Here is a 27,615-nt window from a genome sequence, read left to right as displayed (position 1 = left end):
AGCTGCATAGAGTATGAAAATATTTCATACTTTTTTTTATCCATTTTGATACAGAATAATTTCTAGTGAATTATTTATGATCTAGGCTAAAAAGGAAGTTTTTATAATTGTTTAATTTACATTAAAGTATATGTCTTATAAATATTTGTGTTGAATATTCTATTTATCAGTATTTTGAAAATTTGTGCATCCTATAAATTTAGAATTTAACAAATTTTTAGATTACTGCAAGGCCACTGTGTGAATCACCCTAGTAAGCAATTCATTTCAATTGAGCATTTAAGAAATATCTACTCTATGCCAAGGGATTGTGCTACAAGCTGGAGATAAAAATACAAAACAGTATACACACACACACACACACACACACACACACACACACACATATGATTCTAAAAACTCTTAACTTCATGAAATTCTCCTAGAAAGAGGTGATGTCAGTTTTTGTTTAGTTGCATATTAGATGCTAATTCTCTTGGCTCTGTACATTTCCTATTTCAGATCATGAAACTAATAGAAATATAGTAAAATGAGGCCATGAATCAACAAGCAGTTGGGTATAATATGACCTAAATTTAATGCCAAAATAAGGCCAGTAATATTTTATTTATTTTATACTTTTTTGTCTTAAATTACACCAGATTAAACATTTGGGGGCAGCTAGGTAACACAGTGGATAGAGCACCAAGCCTGAAAGGCAGAAAGACATGTCTTCCTGAGTTCAAATCCAACCTCAGATATTTATTATCTGTGTGGCCCTGGACAAGTCACTTAATTCTATTTGCTTCATGTTCCTCATCTGTAAAGGTAGGGATCACAGATACTTTCTTGGCATCTTCAAATGTTGCCTAGAATCCTCTTTAAGCAGCCAGTATGTCTCAGAAACAGGACTCAAACTCCAATGCCCACTGTCTATCCACTACGGCAAGGCAGTCTCTTAGACTAAACCTCCTAGTCTCTAATTTTTAAAATTTGTATCAACATTTCTCTCTATTGATATTTTCTTTCACTCTCCTTTTATGAAACCCTCAAGCACTCCTTGACCACCTTAGATAAGATTAGTAGATTTGTCCCAGACTGAATAAACCTTCAAGTACCCATAGATTGATTACCTTAGTTTGAATTAGCAGATAAAATCAAATCTGTTTTGACCTTTTTGTCTTCCTACTTTCTCTTTCCATAACAATTCTCTCCCAGGTATTCTAGCCTCTGGCTATATATCCTCTTTTGTTTTCCAAAAATTTTTTATGATTCCAAATGTTTATAAAAACCACCCATATACAGAGAAAAAGAAGATAGTACACAAGTGAAATTTCAAGTCTCCTATATGTTTTAACAAACTTTTCTTCATATCCACATAATAAATTCCATCCACAAGTGTCACAGCCTCTCCTCACCCACCCCTGCATCTCAAAGGATATCATTAAGGAGGCCAACATGTTCATATAAATTAAGTCTTTCATGTTTTACCTCTCTGTTCACTTTCTGGAAGTAATATACAGTTTATTCTTCCAGCATTAGTTCTGTGGTTCTATATAATGTTCTCCTGGTTATATTCATTTTGCTGTTCATGATCTTGTGTAGATCTTTCCAAGTTTTAGAGTTTTTTAAGCCAGTCTGTTCATCATTTCTTATGGCACAATAGTATTCCTCCATCACAATTATATGCCACAAATTGTACAATCATTCTCCAATTGATGGGCATTTCCTCAGGTTCCAATTTGCTACCACAAAGAAAGCTGCTATAAATATTTTGGAACATATAAGTTCTTTTCCTCTTTCGCCTTGGGAATACACAGTTTTATAACTCTCTAAGTGTAATTCCAAATTGCTCTCCAAAATGCTGAATCAGCTCACAGCTCCACCAACAGTGCATTAGTGTTCCCTTTTTTCCACATCCCCTCCAACTTGTGTCACTGCCCTTTTGTCATTTTAGCCAGTCTGGTATGTGTGTAGTGATATTTTAGAGTTGTTTTTGATTTACATTTCTCTAATCAGTAGTGATTTAGAGCATTTTTTCATATACCTATATATAGCTTTGATTTTCTTCATCTGAAAATTGTCTTTCATATTTTTTGCCCATTTATCAATTGAGAGATGAATCTTATTCTGATAAATTTGACAAAATTAACTATATATTTTAGATAGAAGACCTCCATCTGAGAGGCTGCCTATAAAATTTTTTTCCCAATTTTCTACTTTCTTTCTAATCTTGGCAGTATTTATTTTATTTGTACAAAGCCTTTTCAATTTAATGTATTCAAAATTATCCACTTTACATTTCACAAGGCATTCCATCTGTTGCTGACTCATAAATTCCTCTTCTATCCATAAATCTGATAGGTAGTATGTTCCCTTTTCTAATTTACTTATGGTATCTCTTTTTTGGTCTAGATCATTTTTATCTTATCATGGGGAATGGTATAGGTATTGGTCTATACCAAGTTTCTACCATGTTTCCAAATTTCTTTTCCCAAAAACCTGATCTGTGTATTTGTCAAATACCAGATTACTATAATCTTTTACTGTTGCCTGTTATGCATCTATTCTGTTCTGCTATCTGTCTTTCTGTTTATTAGCTAGCATCAGACCGTTTTGACTACATTATAATACAGTTTAAAATCTGGTATTGCTAGACCTTCTTCCTTTACATTCCCTGACCACCATTTATTCTTTTGATATTCTTGATCTATTGTCCTTCCAAATGAATTGTATTATTTTTTCTAACTCAATAAAACAAAATTTTGGTAACTTAATTGGGATGAAATTGAATAATTAGATTAGGTAGGATGGTAACTTTGATTATATTGGCTCTGCCCATCCATGGACAATTATTATTATTTCTTCAATTATTTAGATATGACTTTGTGTAAAAAGGGTTTTCTAATTATGTTCATGAAGTTCCTGGGTTTGTTTTGACAGGTATACTCCCAGGTATTTTATTCTACCTGTGGTTTTTTTGAGTGAAGTATCTATTTCTATCTCTTCTTGCAGGGTTTTGTTAGTAATTTATAAAAATGCTAATTTAGTGGTTTTATTTTCTATCCTGCTACTTTGCTAAAATTATTGATAGTTTCAGCTAACTTTTTAGTTGAATTTCTGAGATTTTCTACATATACCATCATGTCATCAGCAAACAGAGATAGTTTTATTACCTCTTTGCCTATTCTGATTCCTTTGATTTATTTTTCTTCTCTTATTGCTATTGCTAGCATTTCTAATACTATGTTAAATGATACTGGTAATAATGGGCATCTTTGTTTCACTCCTAATTACCTTGGGAAGGCTTTTAGCTTCTGCAGATGAATTTAAGTAGATGCTTTGTATCATTTTAAGAAAAAATCCATTTATATCCTCTTTCCCTAATCTCTATGAAAGGCAATCAGTTGTCCTTTTTTTCCTATATTCCCTAAAGTATATATAAGACCCTGAGTTCTGCAGTTGTGAAAATTTACATTATTGATGACTTTTCCGGAGATAGTGTTCCCACAGTCCAGAGTGGTAGATCTGTGTAGTGTGTGGACCATAAGAGCATTGTCTACTTTGTGCTGATTAAAGACTGGTTCTACTATAACTACTTTGGTAGATCTGTATTTTTTTAGATTGACACTCTTTACCTTGAAAGTCAACAGTGCTATATAATCAGGTGCAAGGAAAGGCAAAAAAAAAAAAAAAAAAAAAAAAAAAGAGAGAGAGAGAGACATTAAGCTTTATTACTTCTTTCCTTTAAATTGGGTGTTCCATAAATAAGTCTGTACCAAAGTCACATAAAGGGTAGTCTTTTCTCTGAGATTCCCAATACTGTTTATAATTCATTAAAACCAAACTAATAGATACAAATTAATAATTCCATGTAAAATGGGAGAGGGACCCATCAATCCCAGGCACTTTAAAAATTCTATCTTATTGGTTTGAATCCACATGATACCATAAACATATCAATCTTTGCTAGAGGAAAGAACACTATTCAAGAGACACAGAGTTCACACAATATTTTGAGAAGCACACTATTGTATTCAGAGTAAATGTGTCTTATTTAGGGCCCAGAATCATTCTGTCTCATCACTCAGTAACATCACCATAGCCTTCTGCCTTTCTCTAATTCATCAGATTCTTCTTTTTTACCTTTTTCTTCAATTCCTCTAATGAATTACTTTTCCACCTCCATCCATCCTGATCCAGCTATTTTTTTTAAGGGTAGAGGGTTATCACCTAAAACTCATACCATTCTTACACATACATACAAATAGATATTTAATTCAAAGATAAACTAAAAGTATAAGCTTACCACCACTCCCTTAGGTGCCCACTCTCCTCTGTTATACTCCCTAAGTCTCTGAGGAGTGCTGTGCACAGTGTCCATATTATCTGAATCTCAATGTCAAAATGTATCATGCTTCCAGAGATGAGTCCTTGTCCTAGATTGGATCCCTAAGGTTCTGCATCCTCTAAAGCAGTGATTCCCAAAGTGGGCACCACCGCCCCCTGGTGGGTGCTGCAGCGATCCAGGCGGAGTGGTGATGGCCACAGGTGCATTTGGGGGTGGTGAATAACTGTAAGGGGGCACTAAGTAATATTTTTTCTGGAAAGGGGGCAGTAGGCCAAAAAAAGTTTGGGAACCACTGCAAAGAATAGATGTTATGATGGCTGCCAAACCAAGCTGTATAGACTGCAACACAAGGACTTCCAGACAAAAGCCTGACCCTTCTCCTGACCTTTCAAAACTCAAGGTCAGATCTTTACCTAAAACAAAAGATCAACCTATGAAGCCCTGGTCCAGGAACCCTAACAGAACATCCTACATTGATAATTAATGAGAGAATTGATAATAAATGTTGATCTTTCCTTGTAACTCGCTTGCCCCTCTGTGTTCCTTTCTCTTATACTCCCACCAGTATCCGACCCTTACCTTTTCCCTGCAGAACTGAGCTGATTTTTTTCTACAGCTACACCAGCTTTGCAAGACTCGCTCTAAAGAAAGAGAATTTAGGATTGTGAAGCTTCTATTTGTGACCTAACAGCATAAACACATTGCTTTCTACCTTAACACCAGGCCTAGGGGGCTTAGTTTTCACTTCCCTTGTTTGCTACAGTACATCAGACCCCAGAAATACTTTAGCTTGTCTCATTTCTGTCATGTAAATCCCCTAAACTTGGAAATACTCTTCAGCCAATCAAGGAACCTTTTTCCCTTGAAGAATTTAGTTGTTCCACAGCTACATATTTTCTCATAAAATGATTTTTTTTTGCTGCACAATTATGAATTTTTCTAAGACATCCACAAAATAATTGGTGTTTGAGTTTCAAAGCTTAATCATTAGAGGTGCTAGCACAAAACAAATATTAGAACAAACATAGGAACAACATATCTAAAATATTCAAAGTCTATAAAAAATTGATTCAAAAAAATAGCTTATCTATTTCCATTTTTTAAGACTTTCAATCCTTGATCATGTCACTTCCTTAGACCTTGCTTGCATCTGAAAAGGATGTTTCCAATGATAATTATCTTCAAGAAGTTAGTGTAAGTTAGCCATCCCACAGAGAATAGCGCTGGGCCTGGCGTCAGACATTTTCCTGAGTTCAAATCTGGCCTCAGACACTAGCTGGATGACCCTGGGCATGTCGCTTAACCCCATTTGCCTTAATTTTCTCATCTGTAAAATAAACTGGAGAAGAAAATGGCAAACCACTTCAGTATGTATCTTCAAGAAAACCCCAAATGGAATCACAAAGAGCCAGAGATGAGCGAACAAAAACATCAAAGCTATATTCATATAGTAGGATTTTTAAAAATAATTTCCTTTACAATTTCTTGCTTGAATCATAGTAACTTGTTACCTTATGTTTCTGCCTTTTGTTAAATAATCCATCTACTTTGATTTTTGCAGGGGAGGAAGTCTTAAAAGGAAAATTCACATAGCTTTCACTAGTAGACCTGTGATTTCACAGACTTGTGATTTCATTGGTATAGGGAACTTTTCCAGAAGAAATTCTCTCTATCAGTATAGGTCAGCAACTGTTTGCAACTTATAGGGGCTCTCCAGAGGCTAAGTGACTTGCCCCTAGCAAGTCATTTGACAAGATCACAGAGCAAGTTTATGTCAGGTGGAACTTACAGCCAGGCTTTCTTTGATTGCCTAACCTACATTTCCTTTCATCAGATATTTGTCTAATATAAATTTCACCCACAATAATACAGCTAATTTCATCTTCTCATTAACAATCAAAGAACAATTAGACACTTATAAGATTGACTAAAATTAAATTTCTATCCCCCAAACCGTCAGTTCATAGCATATGTTACTCCCTGAATGTCAGCCTTGTTAGTGCTATAATTAAGCAAGTTTTTAATGTTATGTTCTGAACATGTGCAGTCAAAATGTCACTCCCATTAAAGATGTGATCCTAAAGACAAGTATGGACATTCCCCATACACTCTAAGGATCATCTTTTCAAACATGATTTGCCTTCTGCAAACTTCACTCTGCAAACTCAATCTCTCTGCTTTTCTTACCTCAGGTCTTCTTAATCTATATCTGGTTAAAAGCCTCTTGATTTATTCATTATTATTGATATACTTGGTAGGATTTCCCCAGGAGATCTAAGCAAACTAGCTCCTCATGATCCCACCACAGGGGGGGGGGGGGGGGAAAGGAAGCTTATAGACAAGCAAGACACCATTTCCCTGATCCCTTCATGATGAAACTGTTTTTAAATCCTTGTCCCAACTTCCTCTATCACTTAGGTGGCTTAAAGTTGCTAAGACCTCTCTAATTCCCAATTCTCCCATTCTTGTTCCAGTTCCTAACTATCTTAGTCACCTGCCTTTGGATACACTACCATTTTCAATATTTTTCCCAAATTGTGATTCACCCACCCCAAATTAAACATAATATTTCAGATGTGCTCTGACCAGGGCAGAAATACAGCAAAACTTTCAAACACCTCCTTCCTTCTATAGCCTAGGCCAGTGTTGCCGAACTTATGGCACAGGTGCCAAAAAGGGCACACAGAGCCTTCTCTGTGGGCATACCTGCAGTCACCGGACAGAGTTCTTTACTGGAAAGCTAGAGGGACTGGGATAGAGCTGCTCCCCTCCCTCTCTCCATGTGCCTGAGGTCATTCCTTTCATCCTAGGCCCCTCTCCCCAGCCCAGCAGCCAATGGGAGAGCTTCCTCCCTCCCCTATACCAGGGAGTAAAGTGGGAGGGCTGGGTCTCAGTCTGGGGGGAGGGGAGGCAGGACCCAGCACTCCATCTCTAAAAGGTTCACTATCTGTCCTAGGCTGTTATGAATTAATGGGAAAGGTAACATCTCTTTTAAAGTGTCTGATGGGGGCAGCTAGGTAGCTCAGTGGATTGAGAGCCAAGCCTAGAGACAGGAGGTCCTAGGTTCAAATCTGGCCTCAAACATTTCCCAGCTGTGTGACCCTGGGCAAGTCACTTGACCCCCATTGCCCACCCTTACCACTCTTCTGCCTTGGAGCCAATACACAATATTGACATCAAGATGGAAGATAAGGTTGTTTTTTTTTAAATAAATAAATAAATAAAATAAAGTGTCTGATGCAAGTAGGTGGTAGAGTGGATAGAGTACCAGGCCTAGAGTTCAAATCTGACCTCAGACAATTCCTAACTGTGTAATCCACAGCAAGTCACTTGACCCTCTTAGCCTCAGTTTCTCATCTGTAAAATGAGCTAGAGAAGGAAATGATGAACCACTCCAGTATCTCTCTCTGCCAACAAAACCCCAAATGAGGTCTCTAAGTGTCCAACATGACAGACTGAAAAATGACTCAACAAGAAGCAGAATTTGAAACTGGTCTTCCTAACTCCAGGTCTTATGCACTCTGCACTTTGCTAGGCTGCCTTGGTAGAGAATAAGGCTAGAATCCTGTGTTAATGAGAGATTGTGGACAGCCATGAATAGCTAGAGTAAGAAATTTTAAGCTTATAGGCAGGGGTCAGCAACCTTTTTGGCCGTGAGAGCCATAAACACCACATTTTTTAAAATGTAATTTCGTGAGAGCCATACAGTGCTCACAGTGCGCGCTCCTGTAACAGCGCCTGAAAAAAAAATTGACTTTATGGCTCCTGCAGAAAGAGCCATACCTGGCCCTCAAAAGAGCCAGATATGGCTCAAGAGCCATATGTTGCCGACCCCTGCTCTAGGCAACAAGGAGTCATTCACTGAAAGTTTTGAGCTCGAGAAAGAACATGACCTGAGCTGAGTTTAATTAAGTAATAATTAGTGTGTAATATAGATTGGATCAGGGTGAGATTGCAAGCAATGAGAAAAGTTGAGGTTGTTGCATGAGGAGATAGAGGGCTGCCCTGTTAGGCTACAATGGATTGACTTACAGTGAGCTTGCAGGGCTTTAAAACCTTTAGTGGACTTAACTGAGAAGTAGAAACTTGAGCAGGAGCCATTGACCTGTCCCCATCTGCCATGATTACATCAATTTGAAGATAGATCCCTTTTAGGGGGCGCTTTTTTTCATAATAGATTTCTATACAAATGATTGATTTGGTCACTCAATCAAATTCAATCACTAAAGTACTCAAAAATAGCCAACTGATTTTTTTTCCAGCTGATATTTTTCATCCCACAGGCATAGCCTACAAGGAGGAGTAGAGAGTGCTAAACTTGGGAGTCTAAGACTTGAGTTGAACTCCAGCCTCATAAATTAGCTATGTAGCCCTAGGCAATCACTTGACCTCTCAGACCATTTCCTCAACTGTAAAATGCAGGTAATAACATCTACTTAGAGGGGTTTGGAGAGAATCAAGTGAGATAATATATGTAAAGTGCTTTGCAAACTTTAAAGTACTATGCAAATTTTAGCAATTGTGTAATGGGGGTTTGTTTATTTTGTTTGGAGTGAGAGAAAGGAGGGTTGGAAATTTATGGTGAGAAAAGATAAAGAATGCTAAAATATTGAAATGCCTTTTCCTTGACTCAGTTAAGGAAGATCTTTGTTTTGGTAGCTCCTTGAACTAGAATTATTTAACCTTTGGCTTTCCTGCAATGATTTTTATATAATGGTAAAATCTTGACTAACGGTATTACTTGTTAACTTGTTTCCTACAATCCCTTATCCTTGACAGCCAAAGAAATCTCACTTCTGATAGGGGCTCGATCCCTACAAGTTTAAAATTTGCTCAATTTTTAAAGCAAAAACCCAATGAAGCCCTTTATCTCCTCATGTCCTCATTTTGCAACAACCTCTTAACTTTTCTCAGTGCTTCCAGTCTCACTCTGCTTTAATCTGTACTACATACAAACTACCTGATTAAACTTTTTCATGTACAGCTCTGGTCATATTCTTTCCCTGCTCCAAAACTCAGTAAGTGACTCTTGCCTACAGGATTAGCTATTTAAGGCCATCCACCAATCTACCATCAACCTTGGATTCCAACTTCATTCTCTATAAGGGGCAGCCTAGCAAAGTGGAGAAAGTGCAGGACTTGGAGTTGAAAAGACATATCCTACCCAGACATTAAAAATCTGTGTCACCCTGCCTCAGTTTTCCTATAAATAAAATAGAGATAAAAATTCATTCGTTGCTAGGATCAAATGAGTTAATATATGTAAAATACCTTCTGATCCTTCCAAGTGCTATTACAAATGTTAGCCATTATTACTCACTCCCACCTAGCTTTCTCCTCCAACTGGGTTGATGCCCCCCTAGGAGCATCCTGGGAATTTTTACTCTCATGCCTTTGTCAGATCCATTCTCTCTTCATAGCTTATTTCCTACTCAACCTTTTTTAATTTTGTCAAAACTTTTAAGTTCTGTTCGAGGGATGCTTTGTCCATAAACACTGACTAGACTTCCTCAAGGGGAGCTTGGGCTACCTTGAAACGGGACAAGAAAAAGGACATCCTTTTGACATTTATCGTGTGATGCTTGATCTCTCAGTAGGTTTTAATGTTTATGTCTTTTCTTTCCAACCAGGTTATAAACTCCCTGAGGACAGGAATCATATCTTGAATATAGTTCTTTGCAACCACTACAGATGATAGTTGAGAGACTGGCATATTAGACACAAATATTGATTGATGAATGGATTCTCACTACTCTAAGAATCTCTAACATTCTCTACTTTTCATTGACTATCTTCCCAGTCACCTAAGTTTGAAATCTCAGAATTAGCCTAGACTTTTCACTCCCACTCACCCCATATGTCCAATCCAGTTTCTAAATCTTGGCATACCCACTATCTCTATTAACACAGCCCTCTTTGGTCCCCCTGCTTCATGACCTCCCCCCTCCTACAATATCTTCCAAATCATCTCCTCAGAGGTTTTCCTAAAGCATAGACCTAATCATGCCGTTCTGCTACTCACTAAACTCTAATGCTTGCCTATTTCCTCTTGGATCAATATAAACTCCTCTGTTTAACATGTAAATCTCTTTACTACTTCCGCTTCTTCCTTCCAGCCTTTGTAAAATTTCTCTCCTACTCACATTCTTTAATCCAACATATTGGACTACCTCCTATTCTACACAGCGGCCACTCCATCCTTCCTCTCCCTACTGTTGTCCCCCATATCTAGAATGTATGGCTTCCTTTCTTTTACCCCTGGGAACTCCTGATTTCCTTCATGTTTAAATTCAGTTACTGCTTTCTAGGTAAAGCCTGTAATTCCCTGCAAATACTCCTATTTTGCATTTAGTACACTTTGTAGATATTGTCCATCCACTCTCATTAATCATATTGCCTCTTCTTTTAGACTATAAGCTCCTTGAAGGCACTTTTGTCTTTATATCTCAAGTTGGAAGAGTGACTGATACATAGTAAATATTTAATAAATGCTTGTTGACTGATTGGCCAACCATATTCTTCATTTACAAAATATCCAGTGGAAGATAAAATGTTACATTTTGCCAAGGATTACCGTCTTGGGAAAGGAATTGAAAACCAGAGGGGCACCGAAGATGTTTTTCTCATTGTCTGATGAAGAAGAGAGGAATTGATACTCGAGGTCTACAGTTTGTCCCAAAAGCCATTGCACTAAGTGACTACTTGTCTGAGAGAATGGCCCCTAAAAGAGGGATTGGGTGTGACTTAAAATATAGGAAAGGCACCAGACCCTAGCCCTAGGCATGGAGTATCCTTAACAAAAGACCAGTGATAATATATTTCCTAGTACACAGCAACTTTTAATTGAAAGGATTTTTAAATAAATTTTAAATTTAAAAAATGTTGTCCCTTTATTTGCATACTATTGAGGCCCTGGGTCTGGGTCGTTGTGATTTTTTTGTTTGTTTTGTTTAGGACTTCACTTTCTGTGAATCTGTGATATTTTAACTGATTTTCCTCTTTTGCTCTATCGGTTCTCTATCATAACGAGAAACATTTAGGCAACAACAATGTAGCTAGAAATACCAGTGCAAGATATCAAATTTGACCTCATGGGTATCACCGAAAAGAAGTGACATAAAACTTACTGGTATGGGTAAATTTACACCGGGGAGTATACATTAATCAAAGGAAAAATAACAGATTCGAGGCAGTTAGGTGGCTCAGTGGATAGAGCACCAGACCTATAGTCCAGAGCACTCAAATCTAGCCTGAGATATCAATAAACTGGAGAGTGTCCAGAAGAGGATAACCAGGATGGCCAAAGGCTTGGTGGAGTTCTCAGTCTGGTAGGGAAAAGCAGGGACATTTAGCCTGGAGAAGAAAAGATTTAGGGGAATCAATTATTGTAGTCCTCAAGCATTTGAATAGCTGTCTTGTAAAAGGGAGATTAGGATTGATCTGCCAAACAGGAAGCAATAAATTAAAATTTTGTTTTGTTTTTATTGGGATGGTAGGCTCCCCAGTCCTTGTTGCTATTTAGTTTATTTAGTTGTTTCAATCTGGGCCAATTCATTGTGACCCCATTTGGGATTTTTCTTGGCAAAGACAGTGGAGTTGTTTGCCATTTCCTTCTCCAGATCATTTTAATGATGAGGAAACTGAGGCAAGCAAAGTTAAGTGACTTATCTAGGAGCACGTTGCTTTAAAGTACCTAAGGCTGGATTTGACCTTAGATCTTCCTGACTCCAAGCCCAGCACTCTGATCCACTCTACTACCCTCCCAGTCCCTTTCTCAACCACTAAGCACTACCCCAAAGTAGAATCAGTTGTCTCCAGAGGTAGTAGGTTCAAGCAACGACTGTATGACCACTTTGGGTATGTTCCGATTCTTTTTGGGGTACAGTTCAGACTAGATGGCTACACAGGTCACTTCCAACTCTGAATTCCTGTGTGATTCTGAGTGATGGGTAATATAGAGGGATAGTCAGCCCACATCTGTGGTCATTTTTTTTTTTTTTTTTTTTTTTGGCTAATGAGTTGTGAGAAACAATGACACAATGGCCAGGTTTTGTACATTCTCGGAGCAAGCCTTAACTCAAGCCGGATTGCACCGCAATGCAAAGTTTCTATGGTAACAAGCCCTACACTGGGAGCACAGCTATAGGAGCAAACCTTTCATTGACTTCACTTTTAATATGCAAAGCAGTTTGAACCCTTTTGAGATAGGCATCATATAAGCTATTCGGTCTATTTTTCCTTGGGCGCTGATTAAAAGAGGTTATTCATAGATGCTCCAGGATAAACACATTCTGATTTCAACTGACTTCTTTGTCTTTCTGCCATTGCTCATTTAAAAATGTTGTGAAAATTTCTTAACGAACCCCGACATAACTTGAAGAGCAGCAGGAATCAGACCAGAGGAATGCGGAGAACTTAAAATTCATGTTGAGGGAAAGCTCTTTAAGATAGTGATTTGATTGTGCGCAAATCCTCTGTAGTTGGGAGTCTCTGTTTGGGGAAGTAAAGCGAGCCTAGGCTGAGACGGAGCCCTGTGGGAAAAGAGACCGAGCAAGTAAACAGTAAATTAGCCCAGAGCGATGCCTGTTTACCTAGACAATGCGTGTTAGTTCTGTTTGAAGATACTTCAAAAATAACAATTGTAAAAGAGAATACTGCTTTGTTGGGAGGACCCGCGCAGACTTTGTTTGACCATGAATAATTGAGCTTTGTAATGGTAATGCTCCTTTTAAAGAATATCAGCTCAGCCGAGGCAACTTAATTACAGGTAAGCGCGGTGGAGGGAACTTGTGACAGCATTTTATTGAGGGTCTTTGCCGTCTTCCCTTCAACTCTAATTATACCTGAAAGATCATTTTAGGCTACCCGGGATAACAGCTGTAATTAGGAAAGTTTTCATTAATGTTCGCCTAGGTCAAAATGGTTAGCGTAGTAACAAAATCTGATCCATTTTGAAATTTTAAAGTCAATTTTTCCTAATAGAGCTAAGCACCATTTAAAGTTAATCTCTAACCTTTGTCAGAACCCTTATCCTGGTAACTAGGAAAATCTTAGTTCCTCAAGGGGTCTAAACCCTAGATATTAAATGAAAACATGCCAAACGAGAACTCGCATGGTTTCCACTACATAAGTCCCAACCTGGATTATTCAGTGTGGTTTCAAAATTCTGATAAGATAAGTTGTCGGTAAGTAATCACTGGAAAAAAAATAAAAAGCTATTTAAAAATCCTCCTGTTGGAATTTTCTAACTTTCTAAGGAGAAAAATAATATGACTGTAGATTGCCTTCTCCATATCATTAAAATCTGGTGAAAAAAAGATTACTAAAATGAAGGAAGGGATTCAGGTTTGCTTAGAAGCAGCTAGGTGGTATGGATTTGGAGTCAAGATTTGATTTCAAATATGATCTCAGATGGTTACTAGCTGAGTGACCCTAGGGAAGTCATTAGCTTTACCTTGCTTTAGTTTCTGTTCTTCCTTCCTTCCTTCCTTCCTTCCTTCCTTCCTTCCTTCCTTCCTTCCTTCCTTCCTTCCTTCTTTTAAAACCCTTACCTTCTGTCTTTTTTTTTTTTTAATAAACCCTTTCCATCCATATTGGAATCAATACCGGGTATTGATTCCAAGACAAAGGGGTGATAAAGGGAGGCCATGGGGGTTAAGAGACTTGGCCAAAGTCACACAGCTAGGAAATGTCTGAGGCCAGATTTTAATTCAGGACCTCTGAGCCTGGCTCTCAATCCACTGAGCCACTTAGTTGCCCCCACCTCAGTTTCTTTTATCTTTTAAGATAGGAACAATGATAGCACTACCACTCCCAACCCACCCCCAGAGTTGTGAGCATTATTTTTTAAGTTCTTTGTAAACCTTAAAGACAAAATTTGTGATTTTGAAAATGGTGTGGTGGGATGTACTGTTGAAGAGCTTTTTAAAAATTAGGTACTCTGGGGGCAGCTAGGTAGCTCAGTGGATTGAGAGCCAGGCCTAGAGACAGGAGGTCCTAGGTTCAAATCTGACCTCAGACACTACCTAGCTGTGTGACCCTGGCCAGGTCACTTGACCCCCATTGCCTAGCCCTTTTAACACTCTTCTGCCTTGGAACCAATACACTGTATTGACTCCTAGACAGAAGGTAAGGGTTTAAACAAATAAACAAGCAAGCTAGCAAGCAAATAAATAAATAAATAAATTAGATACTCTGAGAGAAGGTATGTGGTATAACTAGATGAAGCCCAAGTCGGCTTCAGCTCTGTAATTCTTCTAAATTAATTGATGGGAGGGATGATGAGTTTGGAACATTGCACATACCCTCAGACTCAGATGAGAGTATGGTCAGTTTTACTGAAATTTTTCCCTCTCTTTTATTTGTTTTTGTTACAAGGGATGGCTCTCTGAAGGAAGGGGAGGAGAAGGGGAATAGTTGGCAAAGAAGATGATGCCAAACCAAAAGATTGATAAAGATGAAAAATGAGTGCAATTATTACTATTTACTTCAATTGGAATTTTCAGTGAAAAGGGCCTTAATAATGGTGTCTGTCACACTGTGGAGTCACCATCACTTAGTTACTACTTTGCCAACCTGTGTAATGACTTGTGTGTGTGCGTGTGTCTGTGTCTGTGTCTGCTAGAGAACTCAAAGGACAATAAGAAACTGTCAGGAAGAATATTAATCCTTATTATTTTGGCGTTTAACCACATAACTTAAAAGCAGTGAATAAAGCCAAGCACACCTGTATAAAGGGGGAAAAAATGATATCTACAGGGTTTCTGACCCAACTGAATTAGCACATTCCAAATCCATGAGTGGTTTCTTTCATTATGGTAGTAATTAGCTTTGCAGCATTGCTTTCATTCCAGGCAGCAGGGATGGAGAACAATAAGGGTGTTTACCAGAGAGAGCTTACCTTTCTTTGTCACCTAGGCAAATTCTCTCCAGGCTAATCTAAATACACTGCCAGGTGCCATCCAGCACCACAGAGTGAGACTGAAGTGTCCCTGACCACAGTCTCAATCATCTGATGAAGTGACTTGTCATAAAAAATTATATATATATATACATATATTTTTATTTTATATATATTTGTATATATATTTAATATATTATTAAATATATATACAAAATGATTTTCTATGACAAGTGACTATGACAAATATATATCATATATATATGTATACATACATATATATATATATATATGGAAGTATCCCATTTTGGGGGCAAGCTTTATTTTTATTTTAACAAATTTCCACATACTTAAGTTTTCTAAAGTTACATGAACCATATTATCTCTCTCCCTTCTTCCCTCCCCCTCAAAGAGATGACAAACAGTTCAATCTGGGTTATAGAGGTATTAGCACACAAAACATATTTCTGTATTATTCATTTTTATGAGCAAATAATATTATAGAATCAAAATCCCCAAACAAAAAAAAAAACCAGATAAACAAGTGATAAATCACACTTTTTCAATTTCATTTCTACTCCCACAGTTCTTTCTCTGGAGGTGGATAGCATTCCTTGCCATAAGTCTTTAAAATTGTCCTGCATCATTATATAAAAATATGGAACAGGGGGCAGCTGGGTACCTCAGTGGATTGAAAGCCAGGCCTAGAGACAGGAGGTCCTAGGTTCAAATCTGGCCTCAGACACTTCCCAGCCGTGTGACCCTGGGCAAGTCACTTGACCCCCATTGCCTACCCCTACCACTCTTCTGCCTTGGAGCCAGTACACAGTATTGACTCCAAGAGGGAAGGTAAGGGTTTAAAAAAAAAATATGGAATACTTCACAAATTTGCATGTCATCCTTGCACAGGGGCCGTGCTGATCTTCTCTGTATTGTTCCAATTTTAATTTATGTGCTGTCAAAGTGAGCACTAGATATCCCAATTTTTAATTTTTATGAAAAATTTTAAAACCCTTATCTTCCATCTTAGGGTCAATACTGTGTATTGGTTCTGAGGCAGAAGAGCAATAAGGGTGAGGCAATAGGGGTTAAGTGACTTGCTCAGGGTCACACAGATAAGAAGTATCTGAGGTCACATTTGAACCTAGGACCTCCCATCTCTAGGCCTGGTTCTCAATCCACAGAGCCACCCAGCTGCCCCCAAGATATCCTTTTTTTTTTTTTTTTAATAGCCATTGCAAACCTAAGGTGGCAAATTTTTGTGGAAATTGGCTTCAAAAGAGGAAAACAAATATTTTAAAGAAAGTTAAATGAATTCACATACATATCTATAAGCACACACATATATGTATAGCTTCAACTTAATCTTTCTATAAGAAAGCTGCTGAAAGACTGAAAATTCTTTGGCTCATGCTTGCTCTTGCCAATTAATTGTATAGAAAGCTAGTTGATTTCAGCGGCTCTTTTTCAGTAATGGGAAAAGTAAATTATTAAATGGACGAGTTATTTAAGTTTGAAAATAAACAGCATCTCACGCTGGGAAATTGGGTTACAGGCAGTTTTGCAATACAGCATGAACATGTCATTAGTTTTAATTTTCCACAACAAAGATTTTCGGGTAATTTGCTTTTAGTAGAATGGAGTACTTTTCCTTCCACCACTGGGTTATCACTCAACATCCTTCACTGTCACCATTAATGCTTTAAAAAAGAAACTAATAAAAAAAAAGAAAAGAAAAGAAAAGAAAAGAAAAGAAAAATAGCTTCCTTGATTTCCCCAGTTGTCTAAACCTTACGGCAAAGTTACTTCATTTTTGAAGAACCAGAAACACTGTAGGGGGCACAATAGATATATCTTCTGACCACTATGTAATGCTATATATAATGCTAGGACTTTATAGGACCATTTGACATGCTTTAGTGTTTTAGGGTGCTGGTTGGAAATGGTGTATTTCTATACTGTAAAATTCAGACTCCTTTGGAGGAACAATCATCAGTTACACATTAACCAGGAAAGGTCATTTCTTGTGGCAAATGCAAGGTCTATTGATCAAGTCACATTTGCTAGAAAAGCAGCTTCCCTGTTACTGAATTAGGCAGGGGAGACAAACTGTTCTTTGGGGGCACCATGATCTTTAGAAATCAGTAAGTTCTTCTGGCTGATTTGAATACCATCAAATGTTTATCATTCATTTTTAACATCTAAATCACTGTTTGGGGGGCAGTGGGTGGTTTTAGCTGATCTCTCCCTGAAGGTAAATTAGTTTGTTAAATCACTCCACTGGAAGTTCCAAAAAAAATGAAAAACCCCGATTAATCATCTCATGCAATTAAAGGATAAGAGAAAACCTAGGGAAAACGAAGGCCTTATTTTTCATTTCTGTTTCAAAGCTGCCCTTAACCTGGTTTCCCATCATCACAAGCGGCAGTTTATTTTCAAACTTAAATAACTTGTCTGTGTAACCTTATCTTCCTGGTACTTCCCACAAATTTCATATATTATGCAATCAAACCCATAAATATAGGTAGAAGTTGACTTGAGTGACTGAAATGGAGCTAACCACACATGTGTAGTTAAAGCTTTTATCGACATTTCTGTCATAAACCTCTCCCTTTTCTTTAAGAGATTTACCAAGCCATCATAAAATAAAGGAGTTATTGGTTATATCTTTGCAAACATGGTTTTCAGGAAGTGACTTTATTTCTTAAACAGAATGAGTTTAACTTAAGGAATCTCCTAACTCTGGAACATACAGTGTGTGTGTTTTAAAACACAAGGTCATCAAAAGGGATTTTGAATGTTAAAGCTTAAGCCTGCACTAAGACTTTCGGGACAGGCAATATTTTCCATAAAATGCTCCCTGACAATGAAATTCCTTTTTTTGTGTATTCTTGGAAAAGTAGCACAAGACATTCCTACTCTACTACATTATCAATAGGCAGATCCATAGGCACTGTTTAAGGCAAGTCACATAGTTTGTTTAGAAGTGAAAAACTTAGTATCACAGGTGAGCACTTTAGAGGCTTTATAATCCAATTCTCTAATTTTACAGATGGGGAAGCTGAGTTTCAATGACCAGGAATTTGCAGAATGAGGATTTGTGATCCCCAACCCCATTCGAAATCCAGAAATCTTTATTTTTAAAATGGTTACTGTAATAGGCAAATTTCACCTTAAATGTCTAAAACTTAAATCTATAAATTTGCCTATTACATTACTCAATTCAAAAGCCTTTTTCACAGCTTAAATGATAATAATATAAATATATCCCAATGCTCTTTTCCAATGCACCATGCTGTGATAGGTTATATGGCCCTAGGTGAAGAGCCTAAAGTCCTAGCTATTGGCTCTATGCCCTTCTGTTCTCTAGTAGTGGGCAAAATAAAAAAATTAATTCATTAAGTAATGAATTAATTTGAAGTTGGAAGATCTAAGTTCAGCTTCCATCTCAGCTATTTACTAGCTGTGTGTGTGTGTGTGTGTATAAGATGATTTCTGAAGTCTCCTTCCTATCCTCTTAATTCTGTGTGGCCACTAGCCTAGCCTTAAATATAAAAGATAGGAAAAGTCTAGTTAGGCAGGAGTTGCTAAGCATATTGTTGCTTGGTGCAGAGCTAAAAACAATGAGATGAAAGGTCAAGAAACAAAAAGCCACTTTGTCCACAGCTGATGGTACTGATACTGCTAGTCTCTTTTCTTGACCTACAGATGGTAGTCTCTCCTGCCCTGGGTCCTGAGGAATTAAATTAGGCAGCTGAAAGTTTCTAGAATTATCTTGCTTAAAAGTAATAGAGGGGGCAGCTGGGTAGCTCAGTGGATTGAGAGCCAGGCCTAGAGACTGGAGGTCCTAGGTTCAAATCCGGCCTCAGACACTTCCCAGCTGTGTGACCCTGGGCAAGTCACTTGACCCCCATGGCCTACCCTTACCACTCTTCCACCTATAAGTCAATACACAGAAGTTAAGGGTTTAAAATTTAAAAAAAAATTAAAAAAAAAAAGTAATAGAACTCCTTTATTCATAAGCTGTATCCTCAAGGAAAACTGAAAAGTGCCTTAACTCTTGGTAAAGATGGCTACAAAAATTCCACAGATTTCAGTTTTTCACTGGGATTTTTAAGGTCACCTTTTAAGTCACTCCTGTATGCAAATCTGACATATTCCACCCTTTACCCCTTGCATCAGAGCCTGGAATGAAGTAAAGCTACGCTATTTTATGGGTAACGGTAGGGGTCAATTGAGTAAATCAATATTACCCTACCTTAGCTTAAAATGAATGTTTATTAAATCCTGATAATTTAACCAGGTGAGAACTCTTATTCATCATATGCTTTAGGCTTGGATAAGGGAATGTCGGTTGCTGAGCCAGTCTAAAAACATTTTTTAAGCACCTACTCTAGATCAAGCTTTGTACTAAGCCCTGGGGGGATACAGAGAAAGGCAAATGACCGCCCCTGCCCTCAAGGAGTTCACAATCTAAAAGGAGAGATAAGGTACTTAAAAATGCACAAACAAGATCTATATGGAATAAATTGGAAATAATCAACCCAGAAGAGGAACTAGAATTAAAGGGGACCCTACCCATAAAAGAGAAGATTTAGAAGCTAGGGAAGCCTGGAGAGGGAGATGAGGAGAGAGAGCACGGTATGCTTGGGAGGATGTCAGGGAAAAAGCCGACTTTGGGAGATATCTCCTTCCAGAAACAGCAAGGAGGTCAAGAGTCGTTGGATGCAAGAATGGGGGGTGCAGAGGCGGGGAGAGCTGTTTGTGAAGGACCTTGAACATCAAACAGAGGACTTCATATTTGATCTTGTATGTATGTGATAGGGAGAGTCACTGGAATTAATTGAGCGTGTGTGTAAGAGAGACAGGGACAGGCAGAGACAGAGAGAGAGACAAAGAGAGACTAGGTGAGACCAGTGCTTAAGAAAGATCACTTTTACAGATGAGTAGATGGGCTAAAGAGAGGAAACAACCAGCAGAGAATCCTTGATTAATTTAGATTTCCTTGAAAGTCATGGGTAAACTAATTGGAACTGTCAAAGTTGTGTTCTACCAAGCCAGGCCTAAGCTAATTTAGTTAGGTTAGTTCTGAAAGCTATCCACAAATATATAAACATATACTAAACATAGCTCAATGATTTTCAAACCATTCCCACACTTCTCTCTCATGCCTTAGGGGGAGTAACCCGCAAAGGCTGGTTTCCCATGTGAAATTTCTATAAGCACTTTGGCAGCTTATCATATTCTTGGACTAATAAGGAGGCCCTGGGGCAGTTATTCACATTCGCTACTTCTTGAAATTAAGTCATACCTATTTATTTACTTGTTTTGCTTGTAGATTCCTAGAGCAGAATATAAACTCCTCCGGGGCAGGAACTGGTTCTTTTTTTAATTTTTATTTTTTATCTTTGTATCCCAGTCTGTTAAAAATCTAGTACATAAACTTAATGTTGTTGAATTGTTAAATTCCTAAGTATATTTCATTTGGATAGAGTTATGCTAATTAATAATCATACTGGTAATTACATTGGGTTTTAAGGATTGCAGAGTTATCTATATAGTTACCTCTGGGCTAGTGAAGTTTTTAATTGATTCGATCATTTTGGAAAGCAATGTGCAGTTACACAATAAAAAGGTTACCCCAAAAAGCTTTGTTCTAGCAATCCTTCTTTTAACTTTATATTCCAAAAAAGTATGGTAACAGAAAGGACCTGTCTGTACAAAAATTTTCATTAAAAACAAAAAACAGAAATAGCACGCCCAAGAACTGGGCATTGGCTACATAAATTGAATATAATGGAATATTATTGTGCCATAAGTAATAGTTAATATGAAGAACACTGAGAACTAAAGAAGGGCTTATATGAAATGATAGAGGATGAGAGAAGGGATCAGATCTGTGATTTCATTGATACAGGGAATGACAGATGGAAGAAACTTCCAGTATCAGTTCAGTTCAGTATTCTTTCTTTGCAATTATTAATTAATTATTTGCCTTAAGAGTTGCGGAGATCATTGAGAGATGAAGAGAAATCCAGGATCCACTAGCCAATATGTTTTGAAAGTGGGATTTTAGCTGAGGTCTTCTTGGCTGGCTCTGTATCCATTATGGCAACGTTGCCTCTCTATAGGAAATGATTCAGAGTGAAAAAAGGAAAAACAAAAAAGATACAACTATGTACAGTTGTTCATCCTGCGAAAAGAATGTACAGAGATTGTTTGGTTTTGTGTTTGTATGCTTGTTGAATTAAACTGAAAAAGGTCAAGTAGCAACAAAACTCAAAGTGAATAAAATGCACTGCTTTGATATTGCCATGTTAAAGTTAATAGAAGAGCTCTTTTGTTAATTAGTAAATAACAGGAGGATGTTCTTGTTCATTCCTATCCCTAGCACAGTGCCCCCAAGATAATGTTTAATGTTTGTGTACACGTTGTATTTCCCCAGGAGAATATAATTTCCTTGAGAGCAAGGCGTTGTTCGTTTTTGGCGTCGTATCCTCAGGTCCTAGCAGGTCCTCGGTTGCTTTAAATTGTCTTATTGAATTGTTTTATCTTTCCCCAACTAGACTATACCTTTTTGAAATGAAGGTCTTGCCCTGTGAGTCTACAAACTGGTCTGTATCTCAGGAACTGAGAAAAGTCTTTCCTTGACCCCTCTAATCACTTAAACTATCAAAATATCATGCTGTCTTCTTTTCACTTGACAGACGTCTTGAAAAAGTAGACTTGACTCACTGTAGAGCACCCTCTCCTTCTGGTTTCCATCTCTACCACTCTTTTCTCACTAAGGATTGCATTCTCACTGACTGTCCCAGGCTCAAAGAATGCTCTCCCTCCTCATCCCCATCTCCTGGCTTCTTTCAAGTCCCAGCTAAAATCTCTCCTTTTACAGGCAGGCAGTCTTTTCCAATCTCTCTTCATTCCAGTGCCTTCCCTCTGTTAATTATTTCCAATTTATTCTTTATATAACTTGTCTGTAAATACTTATTTGCATTTTGTCTCTTCCTTTGGTTGTGAGCTCCTTGAGTGCAGAGACTTTTACCTTTCTCTGAATCCCCAGCAAGTGCTTAGGGAAGTTTATGGCACAAAGAAGTTGCTCAGATTCCAGTGAGCTTTTCTCAGTCTTCATTCTCTTCTCTGCAGCACTGGACGCCACTGATTATCTCTTCCTTTATCATCTCTTTTCCCTTGGCTTCCTTGAAACTATATTCTCTTGATACACCTATTTCCTTTATCTAATCCTCCTGTTTCTCTATTGTCAGTTCCCTTTCCTGACCTCTTAATATTAGTATTCTCCTATCTTCTATCCAGTGTCTCTCCTTTCTCTATATTTCTCACCTTTACCATTTCAGGCAGCCAAATGGTGCAGCTGCTATTGCACTGTGCCTGCGAGTTTCAAGAAGATCTAATTTCAAATCCAGCCTCAAATACTTACTAGCTTTGTGACCCTTAACCTCTATTGGCCTCAGTTTCCTCATCTATAAAATGGGGATAATAACAGCACCTGTAAAATAGCACCTGATAATAATATCTGTAAGATGGGGATAATAATAGCCCACAGGGTTTTTCTAAGGCTCAAATGAAGTAATATTTGTAAAGCACTTAGCACAGTGCCCAGGTCATAGTGGGAACCACAAATGTTAGCTATTATTATTATTACTACTCTCACAACTTCAGCCATCATCGGGAGGAGACAGACTTCCAAACCCCTATATTTAGCCCTCCCACTTTTCTAACTGCCCAGTAGGCATTTCCCCTCTGTGATCCACCAGCACTTTAAATTTAGCATATCCAAAACCGTGTATGGTCTTCATCAGTCAAAACTCCATGCTCCCAACTTCATAATTTCTGTTAATGGTTTCACCATTTACCTAGTCACATAGACCCGAAAAAACCTTGCTGTTAACTAACTTTCTTTCTTCCTCATTTCCCACATCTGGTTACCAAGACCTGTCAGTTCTATCTCCATGATTTCTCTTACATCTATCTATCCCTTCTTCTTTATTTCAGCTATTACCGCTCTAACACAAACCTTCATTATTACTCCCATGGACTACTTCAATTGCCTCCTAATTGCTCTTTCTGCTTGTAGTCTTTCCAGACTCAACCCCAATGTACCAATAGCCAAAGAGAATGAGGACTGAGAAAAGGCCACTGGATTTGGTGATTAGGAAATCATTAGCGAGATTAGTACCAGATTAATCTTGCTTTCACAGAGATCTGATTATGTCACTCTTCCACTCAAAAACTTTTATGAGCCCTCAATTGCCTGCCAATTAAAGTCCAAATTTCTTAGGCACTCTGTACTTTAACAAAGCCTTGCCTCACCAGTCTTATCTCAAGTAACTCTCTTCCAAATAGACTCTGCTCTAGCCAGAAGAGACTACACACAAATCAGTTTAGTAGAATATAGGTTCCTTGAGTGTCTATCAGTACCTAGGGCAAGCTTAACTGCTAGCTATTATTATCATTAATAAATCCTTGGAGTTGAACTCCTTTTATGACTTTGCTCACATTGTTCTTTTCATCTGAAACACTGCCTGTCTTCCGGACATCGCCAATAATCTCCGCCTGGTGAAGTTGTCCTTCACAGTGTTCGAAACCTAGCTCAAAGGCCACCTCTTCCATCCCCACACCCAGAGGAGCAAATAACCTTTCTTAGACTATGCAAAGGACTTTATGACTCTCTTCAATAGGCACAAAATTACTTCCCTTTTTGTCTTATAGTTGTTTCTGTATGTTTCCTGTCCCCTTAAATGCTCTGTGTTCTTTAATAGACAGTATCTTATCTAATCTTTGCCTTCTTCCACCCTTGCACAGTGTGCAAAAGAGGGGGCATAGGGTAAAGATTTCAAAGTTATGAATTTTAATGAAGTAGTGACTTTGAAAAACAGTCTAATCTTGTTGCTTTCTCCAACTTGATTAGTTAAAAACTTTTCTCTTTTGAGGATATACTGTATATTATCTTCAACAATATACACAAGGAACTTAGGAAATATTTGTTAAATTGTTTCGCATCTTGTAACTCCTCAACAACCAGCATGATGCCTTGGACAGAATAGACAGATTCAATACATATTCACTTGTTTATTTAAAAAAATTCTTTGACATGTGAATTCTTTTGTATACAATCAAATTATTTAACCACCATATTTTCCAGTATGCTTACTGATGAGGATGGGAAACATATCCATACGTGGTTTTCTATGCAAAAAGGCTTATGATAATTGGTTATCGCTGTATACCATCAGACCACATGTGGCTTGCACAATATTGGATTCTAAACCTCAGTTACTGTGCCCTCCCCCCAACCCCCCCTTTTTCTACTGCTCCTTCTCTTCCTTCTCTCTCTTCCCTCTTTCCCCATCTCTTCCTTTTTCTTTAACCTATTATCCTCTCTTTCTGCTGTTTCTTTCCAACCCTAATTTCCTTTCTATTTATAATCCTTCATAGGTAAAGCAATGATACCATCTAGATCGTGGGAGTGTTATGTAGCTTGAAGGGAAGCAAAACAGATCTCTAGCCTTTTCTCTAGAGGAGACTTAAATTCCTGCCAGGAAAGGTAGTAGGAGGTTGGGGCTGGGAGCCTGGCCATTCTACTTTCCTTAGAGAGAAGGAGTATTGGGCTGGAATTATATCTATCGGTTCCCTTAAATATTGTTCATCTATACAGTTGATACAGTTTTCAGGTTTCTGTTTATTATTCTAATTATTATTCATTAATACGGAAAGGGGGATCCAAGCTTTATCTCTCTCACTTTAGACTCTCTTTTCACCAAAAAACAGGTCCACAATGAACATAAATAGTGAGTAGCAAAAGAAACCCATTTATCCAAGTCATTGGCAAGATAGAAGTCAGCAAAAGCACATAGAAGTGAATAGGTGACTATATACCAGACAATAAAAGTGAAGGGGCTCTTTCATAGGGATCAAGGTAACTCAACTCAAACAAGAAAGAGTATCAGATCTCATCCAAGGAGAAAATGTCACCCAACACTCACCTATAGGTCCAAGAAGCTGTAGCACACACAGCAGCCACACCCTGGTAAAATTGTCTTAGTAGATGGGCTAAACCAGGTAGAGAGTAACCAATGGGTCTCCAACCCATGGGTGAATTAGAAGGATGTTGTCTACTTCCAAGCATGTAAAAACTTACCCCAGCAGAATGGGCAGATGAAAACAATTTGTTAGTGTAGCAAGCTGAGTATATGGACACAATGGAGACTGCTGGCTCCTCTCATGCTGATTTTTCCCAGTCTTATTTTCTCTTCAGTAAAGAAGTAAAGTTGGATTGGAGTCATCCATCTTTTCTCCAAGCTAGAAGCCTGAATCAAATGCACAGCTTGAAGAGACTCAAGAGAAGTAACACTCTAACTCAACTCTCAAACTGGAGCAGGACATTGATCTCCACCAGTGAGGAAGGAGTCCCATACCAATGGGCTTTGAGACTCCAATTACATAGGCATACTGAGGTGTATGGTATTTTTGAAAATGGCAGATATGTGTCTGACAGGATATATCAGAAACTGTTTCTTTATCTAATCTTCTAGATATATAGACATTAACTTCTGAATGTCTATAATGGGATACACTCATCACAGAATTGGGAGGTCTGTGGCTATGGAATATTTAATATATTTTCAGACTTTTTGATGTATTGATTGGTTTTGTTGATTTTTTTTTCTCTTCATCCTTTTTTCCTTTCTTCTCTGATCAGTGCAGTGATTGACCATGATTCCAAAAACTCCTCTTAATCTTGCTTCTTCCCTGAGAAAGTCCAGAGGCTAGCCAAGGATAAAGGGTGGGGGTGTGGCATGGGAAAGGGGGTATGTTACACTGAATCGAGATGGTGTCTTTACTGAATATGAGTCAAATATGTTTCTCCTGTTATGACTAAGTTATCTCTTTTTGTTATCTCTTTTTGTTCAGTGTTAGATATCCTATAGGTATTTCATTTAATTCCAGTATTAAACCTTAACCACTAGAATGTCCTACAATAACTATCTACTAATTTTGGAAAGTTTTGATGTTTTATTCAGCAATAGTAGCAGAAGCACTTTGATCCTTTTATAGAGATGAAGTAGGAGTTCCCCCTATCAAAATATATCAATTCACCCATTCTAGTCATCATGCCTTTTGAAATGTGACAGACAATGGGAGCCACTGCTATCTCTTGACTTTCAATTTAATAAAAATCAAGAGCCTTTAAAATTTACTGAAATTTTGGTTTGGAATAAGGTAAATTAAGACAGATCTTTAATTAATAATGTATGAGCAGGGGCAGCTGGGTAGCTCAGTGGATTGAGAGTCAGGCCTAGAGACGGGAGGTCCTGGGTTCAAATCTGGCCTCAGACATTTCCCAGCTGTGTGACCCTGGGCAAGTCACTTGACCCCCATTGCCTGCCCTTACCACTCTTCTGCCTTGGAGCCAATACACAGTATTGACTCTAAGACGGAAGGTGAGGGTTTAAAAAAAAATAATGTATGAGCTCTGCTTTTATGTATCTTTAACATCATACTTTCAACCTTTCTTCCTTATGTGCCTCGATAGACATATTGTAACTCTACACTTTTTTATATTGTAATTCCTACTCATATTTTTTCATAAATCCTCCATAAAGGATCTACCAACAACACTGAAGGAGGTGTCTTCATGTTCTTTTTAGCACTTCAAATGTATACATGATCCTACAAATAATCAGTTGTACAAATTATGCTATTATTTATACGATATCCATTAGGACTATTCCCATGTACTTGTTTTTTAAAAAATGAAGTTTAAGGAGGAGAAAATAAATGCCTAATAATTGAAAGGAAAAGATCATTTCAAAATAAACCATTGGAGTTTAAAACTTTGTGAAGGCGAATCAATTTTTCCCTTAGAATTTACCAGGAATATTTTACTTGTACCAAGTATCTAGAACTAGTTTCTCTTCCTTTATTGTCCTACTATCTCTATCTTCCAAGAATAATAAACTTACTGTATCATATTAAAAATACAGGTAATGGGATAATAGAAGAGCTAAGTATTTAAGATGAAGACTAGCAGCTGGAAATAAATTTTAAATAAGTAGCATTTTGTTCTTTTGAGTTCAAGGGCTAATTTAGGCGTGTTTATTTTTTTGACTGTTTTCCTTTTGAATTAAAAGGATGGACACTGTTTTGGTTAGTGTTCTTAACTTCTAAGAACAATCATAGCAATATGCTAACAAGAAATTTCATGAGTATTGATACAGTGGGGACCTGGCTGAGAGGTAGTAAAGTCAGACAGATAGGCATGCTGAAAGGATTCCTCTGAAGTACAGGCATATACTTTGGGGTGGGAGGGCCCAAACAATATAAGACAGTCTTCTTGATATAGACATAAACATTTCTAATATTTAGC

General features: G+C 37.7%; 1 non-coding gene across 1 annotated transcript; it reads right to left on the bottom strand.

Moving 5' to 3' along the window:
* Window positions 1-16,094: 16,094 nt before the first annotated feature.
* On the bottom strand, window positions 16,095-16,201 carry LOC123243319. The gene has a single exon (XR_006505867.1). It is a non-coding gene; the product is annotated as a U6 spliceosomal RNA (small nuclear RNA).
* Window positions 16,202-27,615: the final 11,414 nt, after the last annotated feature.

Source organism: Gracilinanus agilis, chromosome 3 (assembly GCF_016433145.1).
Source record: "Gracilinanus agilis isolate LMUSP501 chromosome 3, AgileGrace, whole genome shotgun sequence".
Classification (NCBI taxonomy): Eukaryota; Metazoa; Chordata; class Mammalia; order Didelphimorphia; family Didelphidae; genus Gracilinanus; species Gracilinanus agilis.
The sequence above is the reverse complement of the archived record's forward strand: the minus strand, read 5'-3'. Positions and strand labels throughout refer to the sequence as shown.